The following is a 23460-nucleotide window of genomic DNA, read 5'->3' as shown; positions in this document are numbered from 1 at the left end:
GCAAATGCTCCGCACGGGTTCACTGGCCTGCACCCCCTCCTAAGACCGCAGGCTTCCCCATGTCATTAGAGCTCAGTCTAGACACTGCCCTCTTAGCGTGTGTTATCGCCATGCCCTTCTGCGTTTTTTTCCAGTATTTCGGGACAGAACTTTCAGAGCAAGTAAAACTTGCTCCTTACATAACACATAAGAAACCAAACTGGTGGAACTAAGTGTAGGAAAACATTAACCCTCCCTGACATCCTTCAGAAATGGACTCCGCGGAGGAGGAGAAAAGAAGTCTAGCAGGAAATAGGGTAAATGTTAACAGTGGTGAAGCAGGCCAAAGGGGAGTTCTGACTGCCTTCTTTTTGCTTATCTATATAGTCTCATCTCTCTGCAATGAATGATGCATGATCATTTAAAAATACTAGAGAAAAAGGGCGACTGGTGGCTGGTTGGCTCAGTCGGTGAAGCATGGGACTTCGGCTCAGGTCACAATCTCACGGTTCGTGAGTTCTAGCCCCATGTCGGGCTCTGTGCTGACAACTCAGAGCCTGGAGCCTGCTTCGGATTCTGGGTCTCCCTCTCTCTCTGCCCCTCCCCTGCTCGTGCTCTCTCTCAAAATAAATAAACATTAAAAAACAACCTTAAAAAAAATTGCTCTGGAGTTGAGTCTGTAGCCTAAAGTTGAGGCTTCCTTGCTGCTTCCTCCCCTCCCCCCCCACAGCCCACCCCTCACTGCGATCCCTCTGCCTGGTCCTGATGCAGAAGATGGTTCCGGCTCCCATTTACTGAGGGTGTGCGTGCGCTGATCACTCCCCGCCGTCCTCACAAAGGCTCATGTGTTTACTCCTCGTGAGAGCTCATGAGTTGGGCACCATCCCCCATCAGAAGGAACGGAAGCCCCCAAAACGACAGTCACTTGTCCACAAGCCCCCAGTCATCAGTGACAAGGCTGGTTTCACACCCAGGCCATACGGCTTCCGAATCCCCACTCTTAGCCTCAACCCCCTCCCCTCTCCTATGTAGTGCTATGGTGGTCACTGCCTGGCGCTCTGTCACCAGGCACGGACTTTCTGTCACCTCTGCCGCACCGCAAGATAGGAGCTGCGACCTACGAATCTCCACTGCGAATATCCATCCGCTAGCATGGTCGCTACAACATCCACTGAACTCAGTTACTGTTCAATGGTCCATAACTTGCTCATGCAACACATGTGTCTCCATTTCTATTTCCTTAAGAGTGATAAGCGGCCACGGATAATTAGAGCGAGTTTCATGGCTCTCCCACGTAGGTCAGGCATGACTCCCTCAGCCATGGGGAGTGAGCCACATTTCTCTTCAGGGAATTGGGAGTTTGCAGGTGAAGTCCGTGGTAAAGGACTATGTACACTTTGGGCCTTCACAGCCAAAGTCAAGAAAGAACGGAAAACTCAGAGAGAGGCCATTAAAAAGTAGTGCTGTAGACACATCAGGAGAGGAAGCGGAAAAGAGAAGCCTAGTTAGCAATCATCTCAAATCTCATGATGCCCACATGCTGTGGATAATGGAGATGAGACTCCAGGCTCCAGAGGCAGGAAACTGAGGGACCTGGATTCAGAAATGGTTAAACCCTCATTGGGGAACCTCTTCAAAAAGACATGACTGCAGGGGCGTCTGAGTGGCTCAGTCAGCAAAGCATCCGACTCTTGGTTTCGGTTCAGGTCAGATCTCACAGATCGTGAGCTCAATCCCTGAGTCGGGCTCTGCGCTGACCTGTGAGCTGAACTCGGCACTCGGAGGCTCCTCGCACCCTCTCCTGTTCTAGGAATGTGGGTTCCCCTTGCCTTTCTGGCTCCCAGAGGCTGCTCCAAGGATACGGCCTTGAGATGGTGATGTGGTGTTGAGAACACTTGTGTGGTATAGGTGACTGAATCCAGGGAGGGCTTTTCACCAACTTTTAAGACTTGGTGGGCGACTGCAGGGATCCATTCGTCTGCCCCCTAAGACAAGCCTCCTATGTAAGTTCCCTTGCTTATTAAACCTACCAGCCTGGAGTGTGCCTGCCTCTTTCTTCAGTCTGTCCCTGCCCTCTGAGTATGGTCCCGGTTTCATATCCTACCTGGGAAGCTCCCGGGAGGGCTGCGAAACAACAATCTTACAATGGCTTAGTAGAGAAGACATAGGAAATCTCTTAAAAACTCCCAATACTGACTCCAGCCTAAGGGCAGAGAGATGATGACCACAATGTCAACAAGGACAGTAACAACACAGGTTGACACTTTTTGGGGACATACTAGAAATCAGACGCTAAAGAAGGGCATTAATCTTTCTAACTGTTCTAGAAGAAAAGGACTTACCCCCAACTTATAAATGAAGACTCCAAAGAACAGAGAATTTAAGTGACTTACTCAAGGTCACACAGCTAGTAAACAGAAGAGTTATGTTTTATTCTCAGGGTGCAGCTTTTAGCCTTCTTTTCTGTCTCTACTTTCAGAAGGCATCAAAGTTACCTCAGAATTCTGGGATTCCATCCACAGGGCCCCTGGCATTGCCATGAGCAAAGGGATTAACTATTCAACTTGAAAGTGTGACACTCATGCTGAAGACAAAGATTCTGGTTTATTTTGGCTTCTAAACAATGAAGTACATTTCCAAGTCATTTCTTTGATCCAATTATTTATCTATTTAAGGACCATGCCAGTAACATCCCGGCCAACTGGAGCTCCCACGATACAAGGCAATGGAGAATACCTAACCCACAACCATATATTAAGAACAGATCATCTTTCCACTGTATTTCCACCCCAGTAAACAAAAAACACATCAACACTGTCAAATTAAAGACCCAAAGTATTTTTTACAGTTCAATACTATTAAATAAGAATCCTGGAAGGAAACATTCTTATGGGGTGTGCCTTTAGAATTTACTCAGAGGGCCTTCGTCTAAAATGATATATAGATGTTTAATACCTCTTATCTGCAGACATATGGGTAATCTTTCTACATTTAAGTCACAAAGAGAGACCAGGAATCAAGGGGTTCGGGACATCAGATAGAGGGAGCATTCAAAGAACTTGTGCCTGTCAACATTTTTCCATTACGTTATTTCCACATGCAATTCTAAATAAAGGCAATATTTTATTATAAAATCAATAGCATGCTTTACAGTGGCATTGGGGATTTTTTTTTAAGTTTATGTTTATTTTGAGAGAGAGAGAGCGAGCGAGCAAGCTGGAGAGGGGCAGAGAGAGAGGAAGAGAGAATCCCAAGCAGGCTCCACGCTGTCAGCACAGAGCCCAATAATGGGCCTCAAACTCAGGAACCATGAGATCATGATCTGAGCCTAAGTCAAAGTGGGACACGGACCGACTGAGCCACCCAGGTGTCCCTGGCATGGGGGAATTTTTAAAAAACAGACTTAAGGACTCTATTTAAAATCAAAAGAACCCAATGGGGCACCTGGGTGGCTCAGTCGGTTAAGCGTCCGACTTCGGCTCAGGTCATGATCTCATGGTTCCTGAGTTTGAGCCCCACATTGGGCTCTCTGCTGTCAGTGCAGACCCCACTTCGGATCCTAGGTCCCCCTCTCTCTCTGACCCTCCCCCACTTGCATTCTCTCCCCCTCTTTCTCAAAAATAAACAAGCATTAAAAAAATTTTGTTAATCAAAATAACCCATTCTTTCACAAGCCAACGGTATATCCTGCACCATTCCCATGTCCTGCTAAGCCCTGCCGTGAGGCGACCCCCTGAAGACTGACCCAGCCCTCAGTGCGGAAGCCCTGTGGCTCTGCATATAAACAACACTATGACCTCAGCTGGAGCCACACCCTTGACTCCCTCTCACAGGTTAGCAGGTGAATTCTCTACCTACTAATGACATGACCACAACACTTTCTCCTTTGGTTTTTAGTTTTGTTCCATTTTTTACATCAGTGCTCTCATTTACCAGAAATGGACTCAAGCAGCTCCTTCTGGGAAAAGCCATGGCTCTCCCCTGCCTTCCACCGGTCCCAGTTCACCGGGGGGACTTTCTGGAGTGAGAGAGTTAGGGTGAAGGGGATGTCCCCGGTCCCCTAAATGAGAATGACCCATTACCAGCTTGGAAGATGGCTGAAATTTAAAAAGAAACTCCCTTACCTACCTGCTTACCAAACCAAAAAGGGAAAAAAGCAAACAACCTTACCAGTCAACTCTACTAGCCTTCTGTCCACACCATGAGCCCCCAGGTAATCCATAATAAGCCGTAACAACCCATGAACCAGAAATGAAGAAGTCCTCTGAAGTGACAATACTGAAAACAGCCAGGACAAGTCTCCGTATCCCGTATCCTGGGAGAGTCCCCACTCCCTGCAGATGTGTATAATAATGCACTTCCCACCAGGTAATACTTGCCAAGTATTTAAGAAGCCAGATGAAAGGCATTGGTGAAATGCAAAACGCCTGTTAGTGCTGGGCCCACAGGCTGTCCCTCTATGTTCTTCCCAGTGGTGATTAAACCCCTTCTCTACCTTCCAGTGATGTGAGGTTTAATTAATATGCACTTGGGGTTTTAAAATCCCTAGATGAAAAGGGGACCAGATGCGAAAGTTATTATTATTCTGTTCAAAGTACACTGGTAAACTAACATCTGTGGACAAATTTAACTGCATGCGACTCAGAACGGGCTGACAAGGGTCAAACGCCAGAAACACTCGGGTTTGGATTTCTGAAAGGCTCAGAGAGCCCGCCAGCTGTGTGCAGGCCACGATTTGGGTGGCTCACCTTTAGGTGAGACAATAACACACCTGACACATGTTCACTTTTCTCAGAATGGAGACTCCTGATGAGAAACCCGAACCAAGAAGGATGAGTGTCATGGAAAGAGAGTGGAATCTGGCTACAGGCAAGAAGGGGGCTCCCAGAGGCAAAACAGAGCCACATGTAGGGAGGAGGATTTTTCTGCTTTGAAGGTGAACACAACACAGGGCTGCAGAGAACCCTAAATTGTTTTCAAGCATTTCTTGAGCATTTTTGGACTCATTATAGAACGCATAGGCTAACTACACTTGCATGAGGAAAGTCCCTTCTCTTAAGAACTATAAAGAAAGAGATTTGTGGGGCGCCTGGGTAGCTCAGTTGGTTGAGCATCCATCCGACTCTTGATTTCAGCTCAGGTCATGATCTCATGGTTCATGAGTTAGATCCCCATGTCAGGCTCTGCGCTGACATCATGGAGCCTGCTTGGGATTTCTCTCTCTCTCTCTCTCTCTCTCTCTCTCTCTCTCTCTCTCTTCCTCCCTCCCTTGCTTGTACACACACACTCTCTCAAAATAAATAAACATTTTTTTAAATTTTTTTTTAAGAAAGAAAGAGATTTGTGCTCACATAGGTAGAAAAAAAATACTTCTTAATAAAGCCCCCAAAGCACCAGTGGGATCAGGGCTGTGTGAGCAAGAACCCAACATCACTGCTCAGACTTAAGGGTCGTTGATGGCCGGAGGGTCAAAGTGAGAAAGCTGCCTCACCTCTCAACAGCGCACTCAGAGAGACCCTCCTGAAACCTAAATCCGATCACATCTGATGGCAACTACACTCACAACCCTCCAAAGGCTTCCCTTCTCACCAACAGTCCTCCTGGCCCCTCCTGGCCTCATCTCCCATTTCTCCAGAATGCTCTCTCCACCCAAGCCCCAGTGGCCTCCAAGCTACTTTTCCAGTACACCAGACCCCCTGCTTCTCTCCACGGAGATCACCCCTGTCTGTTAACCAAAAAAAAAAAAAAAAAAAACAAAAAAAAAACAAAAAAAAAACCAAAAACAACAACAACAAAAAACAAAAAACAAACAAGCAAAAACCTCTTTGCTCCAAAGTCACCCCTGCAGTGGGCCTCTCCCCACCCCCATTCCAAAGTTCAATTCCCTGGACTCTTCCTGGCCCCTTCCTTGCTTCGTGGCCCCCCACTGCGGTGATAACCCAACACACTCCGTGTTCTAACCAGTTGTTCATTGTCTGTCTTCTGCCTCCAGGATGCCAGTTACATGCATGCACATTCTTCTAGGTCTCGTTCACTACTATGCCCCTGGAACCTGGAAGTGGCCTGGCATAAAGTGAAATGCTCAGTAACTATTTGCTGAAGGCATGAATGAGGACCTCAGAAAAGTGACAGACCACCTGTAAGGAGAAACGCTGATGAAAACGTCCAGAAAAATCTGTGTAATCGCTCAGTCCCATGTTCGTGTGCCCCGTACACACAGCTTCCAAGAGAACTCCCCAGGGAAAGGTCACACGATCAAGGCAGGAGTGGACGGTTTCCGGTCTCCGGGCCATAGTATTTTTAAATGCTACCGAAGTCAACTCCTTCATCACCATGCCCATTGCAGGAAAGTCCCACTAACCTGTAACATACCAAAGGGTAAGTTCATCAAAACTGCATCCTTAATACCAACAATGGCACGATACAAGATCAGAAGGGAAAAACAGGAACTTGAAATCAACGCTTTCACAGCCCTGAAGGTGCCAGGGATCAAGATCTCCATTCTCATGATACCCCAGTTCTCTGAACATCAGAGTCTCCTGCTTGATAAGGAACCTCCGTGCCGTCCGCCAGCTGCTGCCCAAGCAGAGGGGCCAGAAAGGACTTTGAGAAGTAATACAAATCAAGAGACATTTTACTGGGCACCGTGAAGAGAATTTACAGCTGTTTCCCCAACCGTGGCTTGTATGTTGGGTATACAACATGGCTATCGTTGGGTAGATTTTATTTTATGGAGTACTTTCAGGTTTGTAGCAAAAGTGAGCAGGATGTAGGGTTCTCCTGGGCCTCCTGCCCCTACACCCGTACAGCTGCCTCCATTATCAACAACCCCACCGAGTAGCACAGCTCTCAACCTCCGTGAACCTATACTGCTACGTGATCAACCCAAATCCATCATTTACGTCAGGGGTCACACTTGGTATCGTACATTCTGCGGGTTGTAACAAATGTATGATGACATTATATTCACCATTATAAAGACCACACAGAGTTGTTTCACTGCCCTTAAAATCCTGCGCTCAGCCTGTTCACGCCTTCGTCCCCTCCCCCAAGCTCCTGGCAACTACTGACTTTTATTGTCTCCATAGTTCTGCCTTTTCCGGCATGTCACAGTGTTGAACCAGACAGTATGTACTTTTTCTTTTTTCTTTTTTTTTAGTTGGTTTATTTGAGAGAGAGAGAGAAAGCGAGAGAGACAGGGAGAGAGCGAATGGGGGAGGGGCAGAGAGAGAGAGAGAGAGAGAGAGAGAGAGAGAGAGAGAATCTTAAGCAGACTTCATGATGTCGGTGCAGAGCCCGACATGGGGCTCCATCCACGAACCGTGACATGAGATCATGACCTGAGCCGAGATCAAGAGTCAGATGCTTAACCGACTGAGCCATCCAAGTGTCCTCTTATATATTTTTTAGATTGTCCCTCTACACTTGGGGTTCTTCCACGGCTTTCATGGCTTGATAGTTCATTCTTTTTAGCGGTGAATAATATCCCGTTGTATAGATGACCATGGCTTACTTATCCACTCAGCTGCTCGAGGGCCTTCCGCCTACTAAACTGCTTCCACGTTTGGGCAGTTATGAATGCAGCGGCTATGGACAACCGTGTGCTGTAGGTTTCAGTGCAGATAGATGCTTGTAGGTTTCTACCAGCATTTTCGGAAGCAAAAAGATAACCGAGAGAAATGGAAAGGAAAACCCTAGTGAGGTGAAGACAAAACATCTCCATACTTAGAAAGAGGAAAGTCCCTCTTTCTAAGAACCTTTTTTGAGACATTAAATCATCAGAGAAGTCTGGTTTCAGTTTTATACATACGTGCATCCATTCTGCACGCTATGCTTTCCTCAAGCACTTCAAATGGATTTACGAACTCTGAAATGTAAAATGTTTTGAATGTTTTCTTTTGTCCCTATCTTAAAAATCTGTCGGTGGGACTTTGCTGTCAATTCCATTACCCTCAGTCCATTTTTCTCAACTGGTGCCACTAGCCTGTGACTTCGGTTGAGAGACCCACCAGATCTGCCACATCCCTGCCTGAGTTCCATGAGCCTCTCACTGGGCATAGCACATGGCAGGTGCTAAGCAAATTGTTGGCTGGTAAATGTGTTTTCAACATTCAACCAAGATTATGACAAACTTTAAAACAAAAATTCATAGGGGTGCCTGGGTGGCTCAGTCGAAGCATCTGACTTCGGCTCAAGTCATAACCTTGCGGTTCATGAGTTCAAGCCCGGCATCAGACTCTGCTGACAGCTCGGAGCCTGGAGCCTGCTTCAGATTCTGTGTCTCCCTCTCTCTCTGCCCCTCCCCAACTCGCTCTCTCTCTCTCTCTCTCTCAAAAATAAATATTAAAAAATTTTAAAACAAAAATTCACAGAAGTCCCCAGACACAGATCTAGAAATTAATTAGTAACGTAAGCATTCATTCAACCAATTCCATCAAAATCCCATTATGATTGTTAAACAAAAGGCATAAGAAATGTGGAGATCTCAAGTCAGATAGATCCATGTAATGGAAAAGGGGAGCCAGCCCATCACATGAAAACATAGACCACAGGCCATTAGGCCAAAACTCCTCAAGGCATCTCTCAGGATGAAATGTGGTAAAATATGATGCCCAGGAACTCGAACATATTTTAAGATAAGATATCAGATATCAGAAGGAACCATTTTCTCAATGATTTCTTAAATCAAAATTCATTCTCAACATTTCTGAAATCGAAATGCGTTCCTACTACCCAAGACCCCACATTGCCTTACTACTCAGGATCGGGAATCCCCAACTGTGCCACACCAGCTTTAAAAACTCAAATCACAGGGCATGTTAGCAGGCCTTCCATTTTCCATTTGTAAACGCAGACATTTACAAAATGTCTCCTGAAGGCTGACATTTCGCAGATGAATTTCCCCACATCCTGTATTTACCACATTCAAAGTATTCCTGGGCATTCCCACCCACTCCCATTTGTGAGTTAAAAAGGGAACTGGAGAGGAGGCCAGATGGATAAATAGACAGGGGTCACCTGAACCAAGGTTCTCACTTGCCGGATTGCCATCTGATTTCAAATTATAGAAATAAGAGGCAGGCAATCGGAGTTTAAATGCCAACTTGATGTGCTCTTGACAAGATGGAAATATTGAACATTCAGATCCGCTTCTTTTCACTCTACAGCCCCAATGAAAAAGTAATCCACATAGAACGCAGCCACCGCTGGGAAAAAGCAAGTATACACTCCTATGTTCCTTTACGCAGCTAGCAACAAAATGGTGTGTTTTCTCATTTTGTTTAATTTCTCTACTGCTGAAAATTACTTCCAGATTTTGTCTCTTCTTTAGTTTCCATTTTCGTCCTACATGAAAACCCATTCTTGGAGTGAAAAGGAAAGAGAGAGAAAGAAAACACAACCAGAGGGTGACACAATGTTTTAAGTATAACACCAAAAATATAAAACGCAGCCACAGCATCTGGGTCTAAAACAACACATTTAAATAAACAGTGTAGTAATACCAGGTTAAAAAGTCGAGTCTTGATACATAATATCCTTATTCCAGGCTCTATCATACAGGAAGAGACTTCCCTACATCACAAGGACCCTGACCACATAATTCACTGCCCCAACAGTGGACTCTCCTAATGTCCAAGAGTTAGGAAGGGCACATCAAAAAAACAAAAAAACCCAAAAAAAACTCAGGTCCCTGGACTTCTACCCTGGTGCCCTCCTCTGCCTTCCATTTTCTTCCATAAACATTAACTGGCAAATAATAACCATTTTGTTTAAATACAAATGACTGCATTTACCTCTCTCACCTAATTAAAAAAAAAAAAAAGAAACAAACAAACAAAACCACAACCAAAGAAATGGCCCTTCACCGAAAGAGAAAACGCGCTGCGCCCTCGCAAGAGACAACTTCCAGCAGTGTCAACACTGACACGGGAACCACCCAGAGAAAACCTTCAAACCACCACCAAGGAACTGAGTAATAAAACTCCCACACTCATATTCATGCTATTTATATGATAATTAAAATCACCCTCCAAGGACCTAAAAAAAAAGTCCGCTGGTTACTCATGACTAAATGGCCCATCAGGCACCCGCACAAACTAGATTTCTCTAAACGCGGAAAAAACGGAACAGCCAGATGGGAGCCACACTCGTGGAGAGCACCGCATAACGTATGGATTTGTCCAATCACGCTGTGCTGTTCACGTGAGACTAATGCAACGCAGGGAATTAAAATAAAAAACAGTGTTTAAATTTCAGATTAAAAGAAGAAAGTGGAACAGAAAAACTAAGCCCTCACGTGGGATGTCTGTCCCTGATTTCTTTTTTTTTTTTTTTTTTTTTAATTTTTTTTCAACATTTTTTATTTATTTTTGGGACAGAGAGAGACAGAGCATGAACGGGGGAGGGGCAGAGAGAGAGGGAGACACAGAATCGGAAACAGGCTCCAGGCTCCGAGCCATCAGCCCAGAGCCTGACGCGGGGCTCGAACTCACGGACCGCGAGATCGTGACCTGGCTGAAGTCGGACGCTTAACCGACTGCGCCACCCAGGCGCCCCTGTCCCTGATTTCTTAAAAAGAAAGAAATACTATGGGTGCACCGACAGTTCCAGCAACAGAGGAAGATGGGAAATGGAAAGGGCCACAGAGGCACGGGGTAGTCAGGAGGGCCGACCGCCCATACGCTGGCTGCATCATCTCTTACCGCTCTCTGCCTCAGTTTCTTCAGCTGTGAAACTGAGATGCTAATAGCTCAGTGGGTTATTGGGTTATTAACGCGGTTAATACACGTTAAGCATTTAAAACTGTGCCAGGCAGAGAGTGAGCTCTTAATAAGCAACAGAAATCAGGAATATCATTAATAGCTTTCCCGATCGTTCCACCATTCTACCGCTGAATGGCTAACGTCCCGACCCTTCCAAAACACCAAACTTCTCGATGATGGCTCTCAGGTGGCTCCCTATGAACTTTCCCACGGCGTTATCATTTCTCCCCTTCTACACTGTAAGTTCCTTGAGGGGGTGCGAGCTGTGTGTCACACGTCACTGACCCCTCCACGGACACCTCCAAGGATGACACCCAGGGCCACCCAACGAGTGACTTGAAGAAATGAAGAAATCAACGAACTACCTTCCCGCCTCCCAATCAACATGAAGCCCAGACACTGGATGTCACTGCGTTAACTTGAATACATTACCACCTTACTTCGGTTTGTTGCGACGTCTGTAAATGCATTAGAGAAATAAAGAGCAACGGTTATTATTACCCAGAGGCTAGAGTAGGAAAAGCTTTCAATCAACCCTTGTGGCTTTTGGCTTTTCCACCGTGACTGAACTCCATGCTTGCTTTGCATGTAGGCGACCGTAATTACCTCCGATGTTCCCTCTAAAGCTAAAACCACCAAAAACCCGCTCGAGTGTCGCATGCTGTCAACTCTGGATGTTTCTTTCAGGCACAATTGGGCTGCCTCACGCACTCCCTGTCTGGGGGTTCTTCATTACCATCCTTCCTATTTCCACAGAAGCTTTCGGTCCCCATTATGCAGACTGATGCTGCCTGACCTCACTGATTCTCACTGAGAAGGGCCCCCACTGCTCTATCTCAACTCTCCTGGGATTTCAGGTACTTTCACCGGAGCCTCCAGCAAAGCTAACCCAGCCCTCAGGAATGAATGCTCTTGCTAGCTCTGAAAGTAATTATCTGCAATCCCATCACTTTCCTCACCACCCCCACCCCCACCCCCAGACCATTCACATTCTCTCATAAGAAAACAGAACTCCAAAAGCATCAATTAGGAGTGGAGAGAAAAGGCTTTGCTCTGAGCCAACTGGCTTCCTCCCAAGCTAAACACACTTATGTAAACCTGACTCCATTAGTGCCCGGCCTGAGGACGTACCAGGGTCCCTAGCTTTCTGGACTGAAGCTTTTGTTTACCCACTCTCAGGTAGGTATTTCCCAGTCAGCTTCTCCTCCTGTGGAGACTGGATACAGCCACCCCTACCCCCCACCCAGGCAACCAAATGTGACATCAAAGGAGCCTCCCGAGTGACCATCTGTCCCTGCCATGCCAATGTTTATGCAATGTGGGCACAAGAGGCACAGAAGAGCCAAACGATCCAGGGTGTCCTGCTGCGTCAGGCCCAAGGCACCAACATCTCAGGCTCGATGTGCTGCAGGGTAAGACAGTGATGAGAAAGTCCTCAGTCTAGCTAGGGAGGGTCCTTCTTAAAAAGAAGGAAGAACTTTTAACTTTCCTGAGGGTGTTCAAAGAATGGTCTTGATTATGTTTCACCTGTGGATGGCTATCTAAAAATAAAGTCAGATCCCTAATATTACAGTTTTTCAAGTATTGGACACCCCACTCCCAAAAAGCCCCACCTAAACATGGTATTTCAGGCAATCCTGACTTTAGCAAATCACAAGAAGCGAAGTGCTAAGGGGAATTGGCTACGGTAGAAAAGGAAAAGGTCAGAAAAGAACCCAGGAGCCTCAGAATTCTAGCGTTAATAGGATCATGAGAATCATCATCCAAACACCTGTGTCTAATTAGAATGAAAGAGTCATGGTTTAGAAGTCAAACAAAAGACAGTTCAAATCCAGGGTCACCACAATATGTGGTTTTAGTGAGATCACATGGGTTCTGACTGGACTTGGAGAGGAGAATAGCACATGCCGGCATGGTCATGGGGATCAGTCATATACTCTGATAGAGAACACTTAGCAGAATGCCAGGCGCACACACATATACGTAGCTTCTTTTCCTCTGTATCTTCAGTTCTGGACTGACCCTCTTTCCTGGACATAAAGGTAGAGGCAAACCCAAGAGGAGACAAAGTGTGTCTGAGTCAGCCAAGGAGGGGAGGTCACTGTGGACAGGTGGCAGCCATCAGCAAAATGCAATATATTGACGCTGGAAGACATCTTTGTTATGTTTCAAATGGGTGGGGTGAGGGGAGACACTTGACATGTTTCACCCATGATTCGCATGAAGTTTGTCAAACCACAACCCAAGAACTGGAAGAAAATCCACATTATTCATCACATAGATCTCCTTAAATTCCCATGGTGGGGGGGGGGGGGGGGGCGGGGAGGGGGGGAGCGGTGGTAGGGGATGGCTAGCCATTGTGCTTGAAGCCAAGGGATGAGACATCCACTCTGTGGTTCAACTTGGACAGCTGCAGCGTGAAAATGTGCACATGGGCTCACACAAAAATGGGCTAACAAATTTTAGATTTGTCCGTTGCTTGTTTTTTTTTCAATTTTGTTCTCTGACCACATTATTTCACAGAACCTAGAAACAACCTTGGCATTTCTTTGGACAGCTCTGACTAGGTTCTGATTAATCCCCAAAGAGTCAAGTCGCCAAACACTTACCCTGTGGTTCAGGGCACGCAATGGTAGCTCTCCAGGATTTACAATCATGCTGGGGTGGGGTGGGGGAGAAGATACACAGCAGTCCCCCGTCATCTGCAGAAGATACATTCTGAGACCCCCAGTGGATGTCTGAAACCGCAGACAGTACCAAAGCCTATATACACAATGGCTTTCCCTAACTACATGTACCTAAGATAAAGCTTGATTTATAAATTAGGCATAGTAAGAGATTAACAATTAACTAATAAGAAAACAGAACAACTAAAAACTATACTGTAATTTACAAAGTTATGTGAATGTGGTCTCTCAAAATATCTTAACTGTGCTATACTCAGCCTTCTGCTTGTGTTGATGGAAGATGATAAAACTCCCACATGATGAGATGAAGTGAGGTGAGTGATGCAGACACAGTGACGTAGTGTTAGGCTACTGCTGACCTTTTATTTTTTTAAGTAGGCTTCACATCCAGCAAGGAGCCTGGTGCGGAACTTGAACTCACGACGCTGAGATCAAGGCCTGAGCTGAGACCGAGACTTGGAAACGCCTAACCAACTAAGCCACCGAGGCGCCCCTACTACGGGACCTGCGGACAGCAGGTCAGAAGGAGGATCACCTGATTGTGGATGATGGCTGACCATGGACCAGGGGGAAGTGAAACCACAGATAAGGGGAAACTGCTATACAAACAGTACTCGTTCCGATAGGGGAAAATGACAGCAGGTTGGGCCAGACCAGAGAAGCAGCAAGGAGGAAGGAGGTTGGGGTAGATGCTGAAAGAGAGCTGGGAGAAGGCCATGTTAGGGGGCAAGTGAGTGGACAAATGCCCAGAGACAGGACTCAGGTAGGGCTGACTGGGGGAACAGCCTGCGGACAGCGAGACAGTCAGTCACTCATTAAGCAGGTCATTACGGAACACCCCACGGCAGCCCCTCTAAGCCACGCTGAGGCAAATGTACAGAAAAGGGAGGGCACGCAGTCCCGCCTTGCAGAAACACAGGAACATTCTGGCTAAGAGCAGAGATCCTGGAGTCAGGTGACTGGGGCTCCAATTGCTAGCTAGCTCCCCACTTTCTACCTCTGTTGCTTTAAACAAGTTACTGAAGCCAGAGTTAGAACTCCTGTCTAAGTTATTTATTAGGAAGCATTTGTACAGAAAACAAGTTGGGGAGCAGGAAAAGGGGGAAACAGGACAAAGGAAACCTCAGAGTTGTCCTAAAATCTGCGTGCCCCGCCCCCATGGTCAGTCCTGCCTAAGGACCGCCCTGGAAGTAGAGGAATTCCTTGGTCAAAGGGGGATCCACCCCCAAGGGCAGCCCCTCCAGCAAAGAAGGAGCCTCATGGGAGTGAAAGCACACGGCAGCGAACAAATATGCACGAAAGCTAAGTGAATCCGGGGCGCTGGGGCAAAGCACGGAAGGCAGGTGCCACGAAGGGGCTCGCCGTTGTTCTAATATTCTTGTAGTGTTATCATTTATATCAGTTTTTTTAGCCCTTGAAAAAGCCAAAGAACCCAATTATGATAATCCAGTGTGATGTACATGCTGCAAGGGAGGTCCCCAGGCTGCCTTGTACACGCGGAGAGCGGAGTGGGAAAGGCCGCCGGTCTGGTTCAAGAGCAACAGGTAAGACCGGAGGCACAAGTCACAGCAAGACCCGCAAAAGCAGGGCCTGCCGCGCCGGCTGGGAAACTATAAAAACTGTGGGCATCAGAATGCAAAAGCGTGCAGCCGCTGTGGAAAACAGTAGGGAGGCTTCTCAAAAAACTTAAAAATAGCACTACCATATGATCCACGAGCCCACTCATGGGTATTTTTCATCGGGAAGAAACGAAAGCAGATCTCAAAGAGATACGAGCACTCCCGTGTTCACTGCAGCACGATTCACAACAGCGGAAATGTAAAAACCACCTAAATGTCCAGCAACGGATGAATGGGGGGCAAAAAAAAATGCAGTGGGTACGGGCGCAATGGAATATTAGTCAGCCTTTAAGAAGAAGGAAGTCTTGCAGTATTGCAGCAACGTGGATGAACCCGGAGAACATGATGCCATGTGAAATAAGCTGGTCACAGAAAGACAAATGCCACATGAGTCCACGTACATGGGGGCATCTGAAATAGTCTAACTCATGGAAGCAGAATGGTGCTTGCCTGGAGCCGGAGGGAGGGGGGAAGTGGGAAGGCGCTAATCATCGGAGACGTTATTTCAGTGATGCCAGATGAAAACGTTCTGGAGATCCACCGTGAAATGCTGTGCCGATAGTGAATTACACTGTATTGTACATTTAAAAATCTGTTAAGAGGGTTGGTCTCAGGCTAACTGGGTTGGTTTCAGGCTAACTGCTCTTACTACACTCAGATCAAAAGAAAAACAACAACACGGTGGGGATCGTGCCTCAGGAAGCATCTGCGATTCCTCCTCTCCCCGAGCGGGTAGTCCCATATTATTGTTCAAACTCTGAATCGGCCAGCATACGATCAAAACGTGATAAAGGGTGAATAGTGCGGCGTTGTTACCCAACATCCAGGCTTGGGTGGGTTTGTTCATGGGGAGGAAGGCAAACACAAAAAGAATAATTGCAACTCTGTGTAGTCATAAAGCCCCTTGTGGTCTAATTCATTCCCTCCCCCCACCCCCAGGAAGTACAGGAGGACTGACATGGCCCTGTCCCCGCTTGGCAGAAGGGAAAGTGAGGGAGGAAGGTGTCTGCTGCATTATTTCTCTGCTCAGAGTGCCTGTAAGGTTGTAGATTTACGGCTTGACCCTTTCAGTGGAAGCTCTATCAAAAGTAACATGATCTCATGGCCACAGCCCCAGAAAAAGCCCATGCTGATACCAAGTTTCCCCTGTTGCACTCCAAAATAATTCCTTCTTCTCCTTTCCTGGTATCACAAGGGCAGGCAAAACTGATGCCAGGAAGACAAAGGTCGGAAGACTACTCCGTGAGGTCTTTGAAACAATATAATCTGAGAATCAGGGGGAATCTTCTTCCTCATGACTCAAAGCATAAAGAATCAATGCTAATCGGTGGTCACTCACAAGGGGCAGACCCAGCCCGTGGGGTCCCTGACATGGGTTGTACCACTGTGCCCTCTTCATCAAGCCCAAAACATTGGCTTGTCCGTGGAATGATCCAACAATGGGACCCTACACATCCAATGGTTCCCAGGAAATCAATTTCAAAGCCTCAAGTTGTGAATGAGGAGAATCAGCAACCCCTCTTTCCACAAAACAGCAGTCACAAATAACGAATCTCCTACTGTCCCAGGACAGGAGGATTTGGCCAGGGTCCTAAAACAATAAGGACTTTAAAAGCTTGAATCCTCAGGCACTTGGGTAGCTAAGTCAGTTGAGCATCTGACTCTTAATTTCGGCTCAGGTCATGATCCCACGGTTCACGAGATTGAGCCCTACATCGGGCTCTGCACTGACAGTGAAGAGCCTGCTTGGGATTCTCTTTCTCCTTCTCTGTCTCTGCCTCTCCCCTGCTTGCGCTCTCGCTCGCTCTCTCTCTCTCTCTCTCTCTCCCCCTCTCAAAATAAATAAATAAACTTTAAATAAATAAATAAAAACTTGAATGTTCATTTCCCAACCTTCTGCAAATGCCTCACCCCATCCCAAAGAGAAGAGGCTTCTCTCAAGATCCCCATACGTGCCATCCAAAGAGGCCGATCACTTCCTAGATAAGAGACTAGGACTCAGAATATCACACCACAGGGTACCAACCCTCCTCTCCTCCTGGCTTTCAGGTCTAGATATGTGGGCCTCAGTTCACACCAGTTCTACCTACAAGAGCGGACACAGGAAAATAATGGGTTTTATGCTCATTTGTTATGTACTTCTAGAGAATGCAGTATCACCCTGAGACAGTAACAAGAGAACACAGGAAAAGTACCGGGTATGTTGTAGATACTCAGTAAATTAGTATTTAGTATTAGTATTTTAATAATCAAAGAAGTATTTACCAGGCCTTATTTGACCATGGCTTTGGAGAAAGCGCTTTGGCCATAGTTATCCTTGCCCACCAAAATCTCTGGATTTACAGAAGTAAATTTACAGAGATCTCAAACACTGGAGCATACATTTCCAAGGTATTGCATGAGGCTCCATGCTTCAGTACAAGATCTCACAAACCCACTCCTAACCAAACTTTCCAAAAGTGATGATCTCTCCCCCAAAAGTTTTACCAGGGAATACCATGCTGACACTTGTTTTCAAGCAACAGCATCAAAATAAACCAGAGGCGTCATGTTGCAAAACACTCATGAAGACTATCCGCCTCCTTGTCCCCTACTCTCATAAAAACACCAACCAATACAAATAACAGCACAGTTACTCAGCACACTGGGTCAGAGCTGACGGGCCAGATCAAAGGCAGCTAGTCAATCTGTTGTTGAGGCCGATTCACCACAAAACACGTAAGCCAAGACTCACTCCTCGAGCAGAGCACTGAATGATGTTGGCATGGCACCGGTAAGCCTTTTCCCAGCTGACGACCCCTTCCCTTCCCCAGCCCAGCCCCTTGCATTATTAGACACCTGAAGAAACACTAACTGATTTTGCCATATATTCCCTGGGACATTCTTCAATTGACAAACCCCAAGAAGAGCAAACAGCTGCAGGGTTGGATCACTTCAAGAATGCCATATTCCTTTGTGGAGGAATATTACCCAGCCAACTTCCTCACCCTATGCCTCTCACTTCCTTTCTTGGTTATGAGGTCAGCCATAGCATTAAACAATCCACACTTCCCACCCCCCCCCCCACACACACCCCCCCAAAGTACCAAGGAACTTTAAGCTCTGGAAAAACACTCTCAGAAAATGCTATAGCAATAAAACCCTGATATGGTTATCCTCAGCCCCATCTGCCTCCTGGTTTACATTCCCACCAATGGTGCATGAGGGTTCCCTTTTCTCCACAGCCGAACCTTGTTATTTCTTGTCTTTCTGGTAGAGAGCTGGTATCTCGTAGTGGTTTTGCTTTGCATTTCCCTGATGATTAGTGACATCGAGCATCTCTTCTAGAGTAACTAGAGTTCTGGAATAACTACATTTTACCAATTTCCCTTCGGAGAAGCAACCCCACTAACTTACAGCCCCGTCTCTGCCAAGTTTGAGCTGAGTACTCATTTCATTTCTACGGAAGGGAAAGGAGGCTGGGAGGCTGGGAGGCAGGGAGGGAGGGAGGAAATAACAGAGCAGTGAGACTGTCAAGGAAGTGAGAAAAACTGAAGACAAAAATAATAATCCCAGGAAGGTAAGGTAAAAATTGGGGTGGAAGGGATGCCGAGGTGGCTCTGTCGGTTGAGCGTCTTGAGTTCAGCTCAGGTCATGATCTCAGGGTTTGTGAGTTTGAGCCCCACATTGGACTTGCTGCTGACAGCATGGAGCCTGCTTTGGATCCTCTGTCCACCTCTCTCTCTCTGTCCCTCCCCGGCTTGCTCGCGCTCTCTCTCTCTCTCTCTCAAAAATAGATAAACATTAAAAAAAAAAAAATTGAAGGGTCGCCTGGGTGGCTCCATCGGTTAAATGTCCGATTTCGGCTCAGGTTATGATCTCATGGTTCCTGAGTTCAAGCTCCACGTTGGGCTCTGTGCTGACAGCTCAGAGCCTGGAGCCTGCTTCAGATTCTGTGTCTCCCTCTCTCTCTGCGTCTCCCCAACTCACACTGTCTCTCTCTCTCTCTCAAAAATAAATAAACATTAAAGAAATAATAAAATAAAGTTAGATTTTTAAAACATTTAATTCAAAAACTTGGAGTGGAAAAATATACAGCCAGTATGCCACCAATCAACTAGGATAATAAGACTAAAATATTGAAAACACGGAAAGGGACCTTGGTAGCCCATCTGCCCCAAATATGGAGAGAACAGATGGGAGAAGTGGCTTTGTTTCATTCTGTTGCAATAACCTTTCACACTTCTGGAAGGCAGGCACCCAGGGAAGCTGTGAGGTTGCAAGTACAACCAGAAAGGGCAGGAGGCGAAAACACGCAACGCACTGCACCCCATTAAGTGCCCGCTTTGTTGCAAATCACAAGCCAGGTGCCTTACAGGAGTACTCAGAAATCTCACAACAGCCCCCTGAGCAATTTTCATTATTTCCATCTCACAGGAAGGGAAATGTAAGCTCAGAGGGGTTAGGCAACTTTCTGGAAGTCGGCAGAGCAAGAATTCAGATCCACGGGCACCTGACTGGCTCGGTGGGTAGAGCACGTGGCTCTCGATCTCAGGGTCGTGAGTTTGAGCCCCACACTGGATGTAGGGATTACTTAAATAAATAAACTTAAAAGAAAAAAGACTTCAGATCCAGGTCTTTCTGGCTCTAATGTTCTCGTTCTTACACGGTCACAAACTCAAAGATTTTCCGAGAAAAACGTTAAAATGCCAAGACTCATGTATTAAATATGAACCAAAATGAAACTTTCTTGGTCATTACAGCAAATTTCCTCTGCCCTAGTACAAAATAAATCTGTATTGTCAAGTAGGTTGAAGGGTACCTACAATTCACATTAAATTACCAGCAAGTCATATGTAAATTCTAGCTAGAAGTTTCCAAAACAATTTCACAGGGTGTGCCCCAGTGAATGTACAGAACCATCTTAGAACAATTTGATGCACTGGGTAGGATTCTCAAGAACACCAGGTATGGTTTAATAAAACCGAGAAACATTATTTCAGAGACACATAAAAATGAATACAGAATGTCTGCCTCCTTACAGCCAGGAGACTCAGTTACTTAGTTTTAAAGGCTCTTAACATCTTTTTTGACAGTGTTCCACAGCACAGAATTTTTTAAATGCATGTAAACTTAAGAAAGGAGGCAGTGTTTATGTTTCATTTCAAATACAAACAAAACCCAAAGTTAGTTCTTTCAAATGCCAGTAAAATTGATAATACATTAGCAAGACTGACCAAGAAGAAGAAAAGCACAAATAACCAATGCCAGGAATGACAAAGGAAAACATTTCTACAGATGCCATAGAGTCTTTTAAAATATTATAAAAGGATATTATGTACAACTTTCTACCAATAAATGTTAATATTTACGTGAAATAGAAAAAATCATATAAAAGACTATCTAGTTACTAAAACAAGATAATCTTAATGGCCCTATTTCTATTAAACAAATTGAACCTGCCACTTCAAACACACACACACACACACACACACACACACACACACACAATCAGAGCCAAACCTCTTATTTATGGGAGAGGTAAGAGGACCTTGAGGAAAAAAATAATGATACAGAAATTGTAACATTCTCTCACACCTACCTACACCTACCAATTCATATAGGAGAAGTAATCCAATTTCAAATGTCTACATGAAACAGTCCCATGTGATCTCTAAATACCTTTATGAATAATATACTCCCTTTCTCTTGCTGAGGATTATTGTTCCATTAAACTCCATGTGAACAAGGGTCTATTAGTTAGTTTCACCAGCACTATCACGAGATCCAATTTGGTTGTCTTTCCTGTTGAGTGAGTTGCTACAGACTTCTTAGGGGTGGAGGAAGCAGGCCACACAACTTCACGCGAGCATCAAGTTCCCATCTCCATGCCATGCTCTTTCTTGAGCCCTCAAGGAACACAGGGCTCTAACGGTTGTGACAGCCTGGACCATGCAACCTGTTGGCCTTTCCTGGGACGTGTCTACTTTGCTTTAAAAGTCATTTCATTTCGGGGGCACCTGGGTGGCTCAGTCGGTTAAGTGGCGACTTCCATTCAGGTCATGATCTCACGGTCCGTGAGTTCAAGCCCCGCGTCGGGCTCTGTGCTGATAGCTAGGGGCCTGGAGCCTGCTTCTGTTTCTGTGTCTCCCTCTCTCTCTGCCCACTCCCCATTCACACTCTGTCTCTCTCTGCCTTTCAAAAATGAATAAATGTTAAAAAAAAAAAAAATTTTTAAAGTCATTTCATTTTACTTCTGTATCATTAACTTCAGGGAAGCTGAAGGTGGAAGTAAACTAAGTAAAACTGTGGCCACAGCAACCCGGCCCCTGACCCCAAAGTTCAAATGGAAGGTGCCAAGAGAAAGCCAGGCTGCCCCACTGTCGGATCAGGAAGATGATAAAATCAACTATTGATATCCTCCTAATTGCACCCACCCCAGATCGGGGAGAAACACTTGTAAAATGAAATTTGGTTTTCTATGAGCATAATGACAGCCACACATTTCTTCCCTTCTGTGAAGGTGGCCTAAAAATAAGATGATTCTCTAAGAATTCATAGGAAGGATTAGTTTAAACTACACACACACACACACACACACACACACACACACACACACAGCTCCCACTGCCCTGCACCAACCTGTTGATCAGATATGAAACAGGTGAATTGGGTAAGTTAGCCCAAAAGCTTCCATCGGACCCTCATGCAGAAGCAAAACCACAAAGCTCTAAAAGGGGCTCCAAAATAAAATCTAAAGAACGTTTACAAGAAACTTTACCTTTGGCCAACTTTATCATTTGCTGCAACATATATTAAGTGTCGCTTGCAATGATCCCAACCAGGGTGCCAGCCTCCACCCAAACTTCCTCTCCCCACCCCGCCCAAATCTGACTTAGGCAATCAACCTGGAGAGAAAGCAGCTGCCATAGAAAAACTCATACTTTTCAAAAAAATTTTCTGGATACACAAATGACACCTCAATGGCTAGGAAGTCTTGAGCTGAACTAAATCAGACACAAAATTAATGAGAAACCCAAGACTTCGGATGCCTCCCTAAAGAATTCCCATACTGACCCGGGGGGCCTGTCGGGCGCCCCAGCTTCAGAACATTCCTTCAGAAATACTGAATCCCAATGGATTCATTGTCAATGGCACTGATCTGGCATTACAGAACAGGCAGCCAGACAGCGGGGACAGTGGGGACAGAACACACCTCTGGTGGGTAACCTGATCCCCCGGCCTCCCTTCCTCCTGCCCTTCCCCATAGGATCCCTGGATACCGAAGGCAAAGGGGTAAAAGTGAAGGGCTCAAAAAGCCCCCATCCTCTCTTTACCCTGGAGCCGGGACCCACACAGGCAGTGTCCCCCCCACCTCCCCCCAGGGATCCCGGCGCAGCGTGGAGACGCTGCTCGCCGATTCCGCGGGGCTCGGGGCTCCGGGCTCCGGGCGCACAGGTCCCCTCAACGCCGCCGCCGAGCTCAGGACCCCATCGGCCTCTGCTTGTCCACAGCCGCCTCGGCTGCTTGCCCCTCGCCATCCGACACAAAGAAATTCGCCGGTGGAAAGAATGGGCTTGAAATTAACGCTCACCACTGCTCGGCACGGCGCGCATGCTTCCCCGTCTTGCTTCACGTCTCCAAACTTCCAGTAACAGAAATGAGGAAGCAGCAGCCTTCCCCGGCTTCTGGCAGAGGGAGTGGGCGTAACTTGTGAAGTTTCGTGCTGTGATGAATCTGGTCATTTGGGTGTGTTGGAGAGGGTTTGTCGCTCCTCCCCACCCACCGTCCCCTCCCTCCTCTCCACCTCCCTCCTCTCCACCTCCTTCCCCAATTTAATTCTCCCCTCCATGTTCCCCAGACCAAGAGCCCAGACGGGCTGTCACTCAGGGTCGCGGCTCTGGGCTCCTCACAACCTTAGGAGAAGATATTTATTCCTAACAGATCTTAACCACTTCACAGATGAACCTGGGCACCCTGCAGACAGCATAAGTTCCTGTCACATTTATTTCGCACATGGCAAGAAGGCAGTGCCTCTTTCTGGATTTGAAAGGCTAGAAATCTTAAATAATTGCACCGTGCTCCCCACCCCAGCACAGGCAGGAATGTGGATAGGTTAGTCAGTGGAGGCCTAATTCCTAAACATCTATTGAAAAAGAGTGGGGGACAGAAAGGCAAAACAAAACACTTACAACTGCCCCTGTTTCCCTGAAAACTTACTACAAAATATTTCAGGCATACAAAAATACATCTGAAAATAAAATGAGCCCCCAAGTACCTATCATGTAGCACAAAAAATTAAAATTACCAACATAGTTAGAGCCATCTGTAAACTCCTCCCTGAAAGACATCCCACTTTCCCTCCCCCTAGAAAGATGACTGCCATAAATTTGGTTTCCCACCAGCAATATTTATACCACAGTTCCTGAGCAC

General features: G+C 46.3%; 1 protein-coding gene across 9 annotated transcripts in view; it reads right to left on the bottom strand.

Annotated features, from left to right (window-relative positions):
- The window catches only part of TIAM1 (TIAM Rac1 associated GEF 1), a 391533-nt gene that overhangs the window by 181798 nt on the left and 186275 nt on the right, over window positions 1-23460 (bottom strand). The window contains exon 1 of one of the 9 annotated variants that reach the window (XM_053903145.1): window positions 22622-22757. The exons of 6 other annotated variants lie outside the window; for them this stretch is intronic. The gene's annotated coding sequence lies outside the window, so the exon portion shown is untranslated. Of the gene's footprint in view, window positions 1-11177; window positions 11649-16959; window positions 17028-22621; window positions 22758-23460 lie in introns of those variants that run through there. 2 more of the 9 variants (XM_053903150.1, XM_053903149.1) reach the window with 2 other exon arrangements.

The sequence above is a fragment of the Panthera pardus genome, unplaced genomic scaffold (genome assembly GCF_024362965.1).
Source record: "Panthera pardus isolate Hobbes unplaced genomic scaffold, ASM2436296v1 HiC_scaffold_16, whole genome shotgun sequence".
Classification (NCBI taxonomy): Eukaryota; Metazoa; Chordata; class Mammalia; order Carnivora; family Felidae; genus Panthera; species Panthera pardus.
This window is presented reverse-complemented; position numbering and strand designations above follow the sequence as displayed.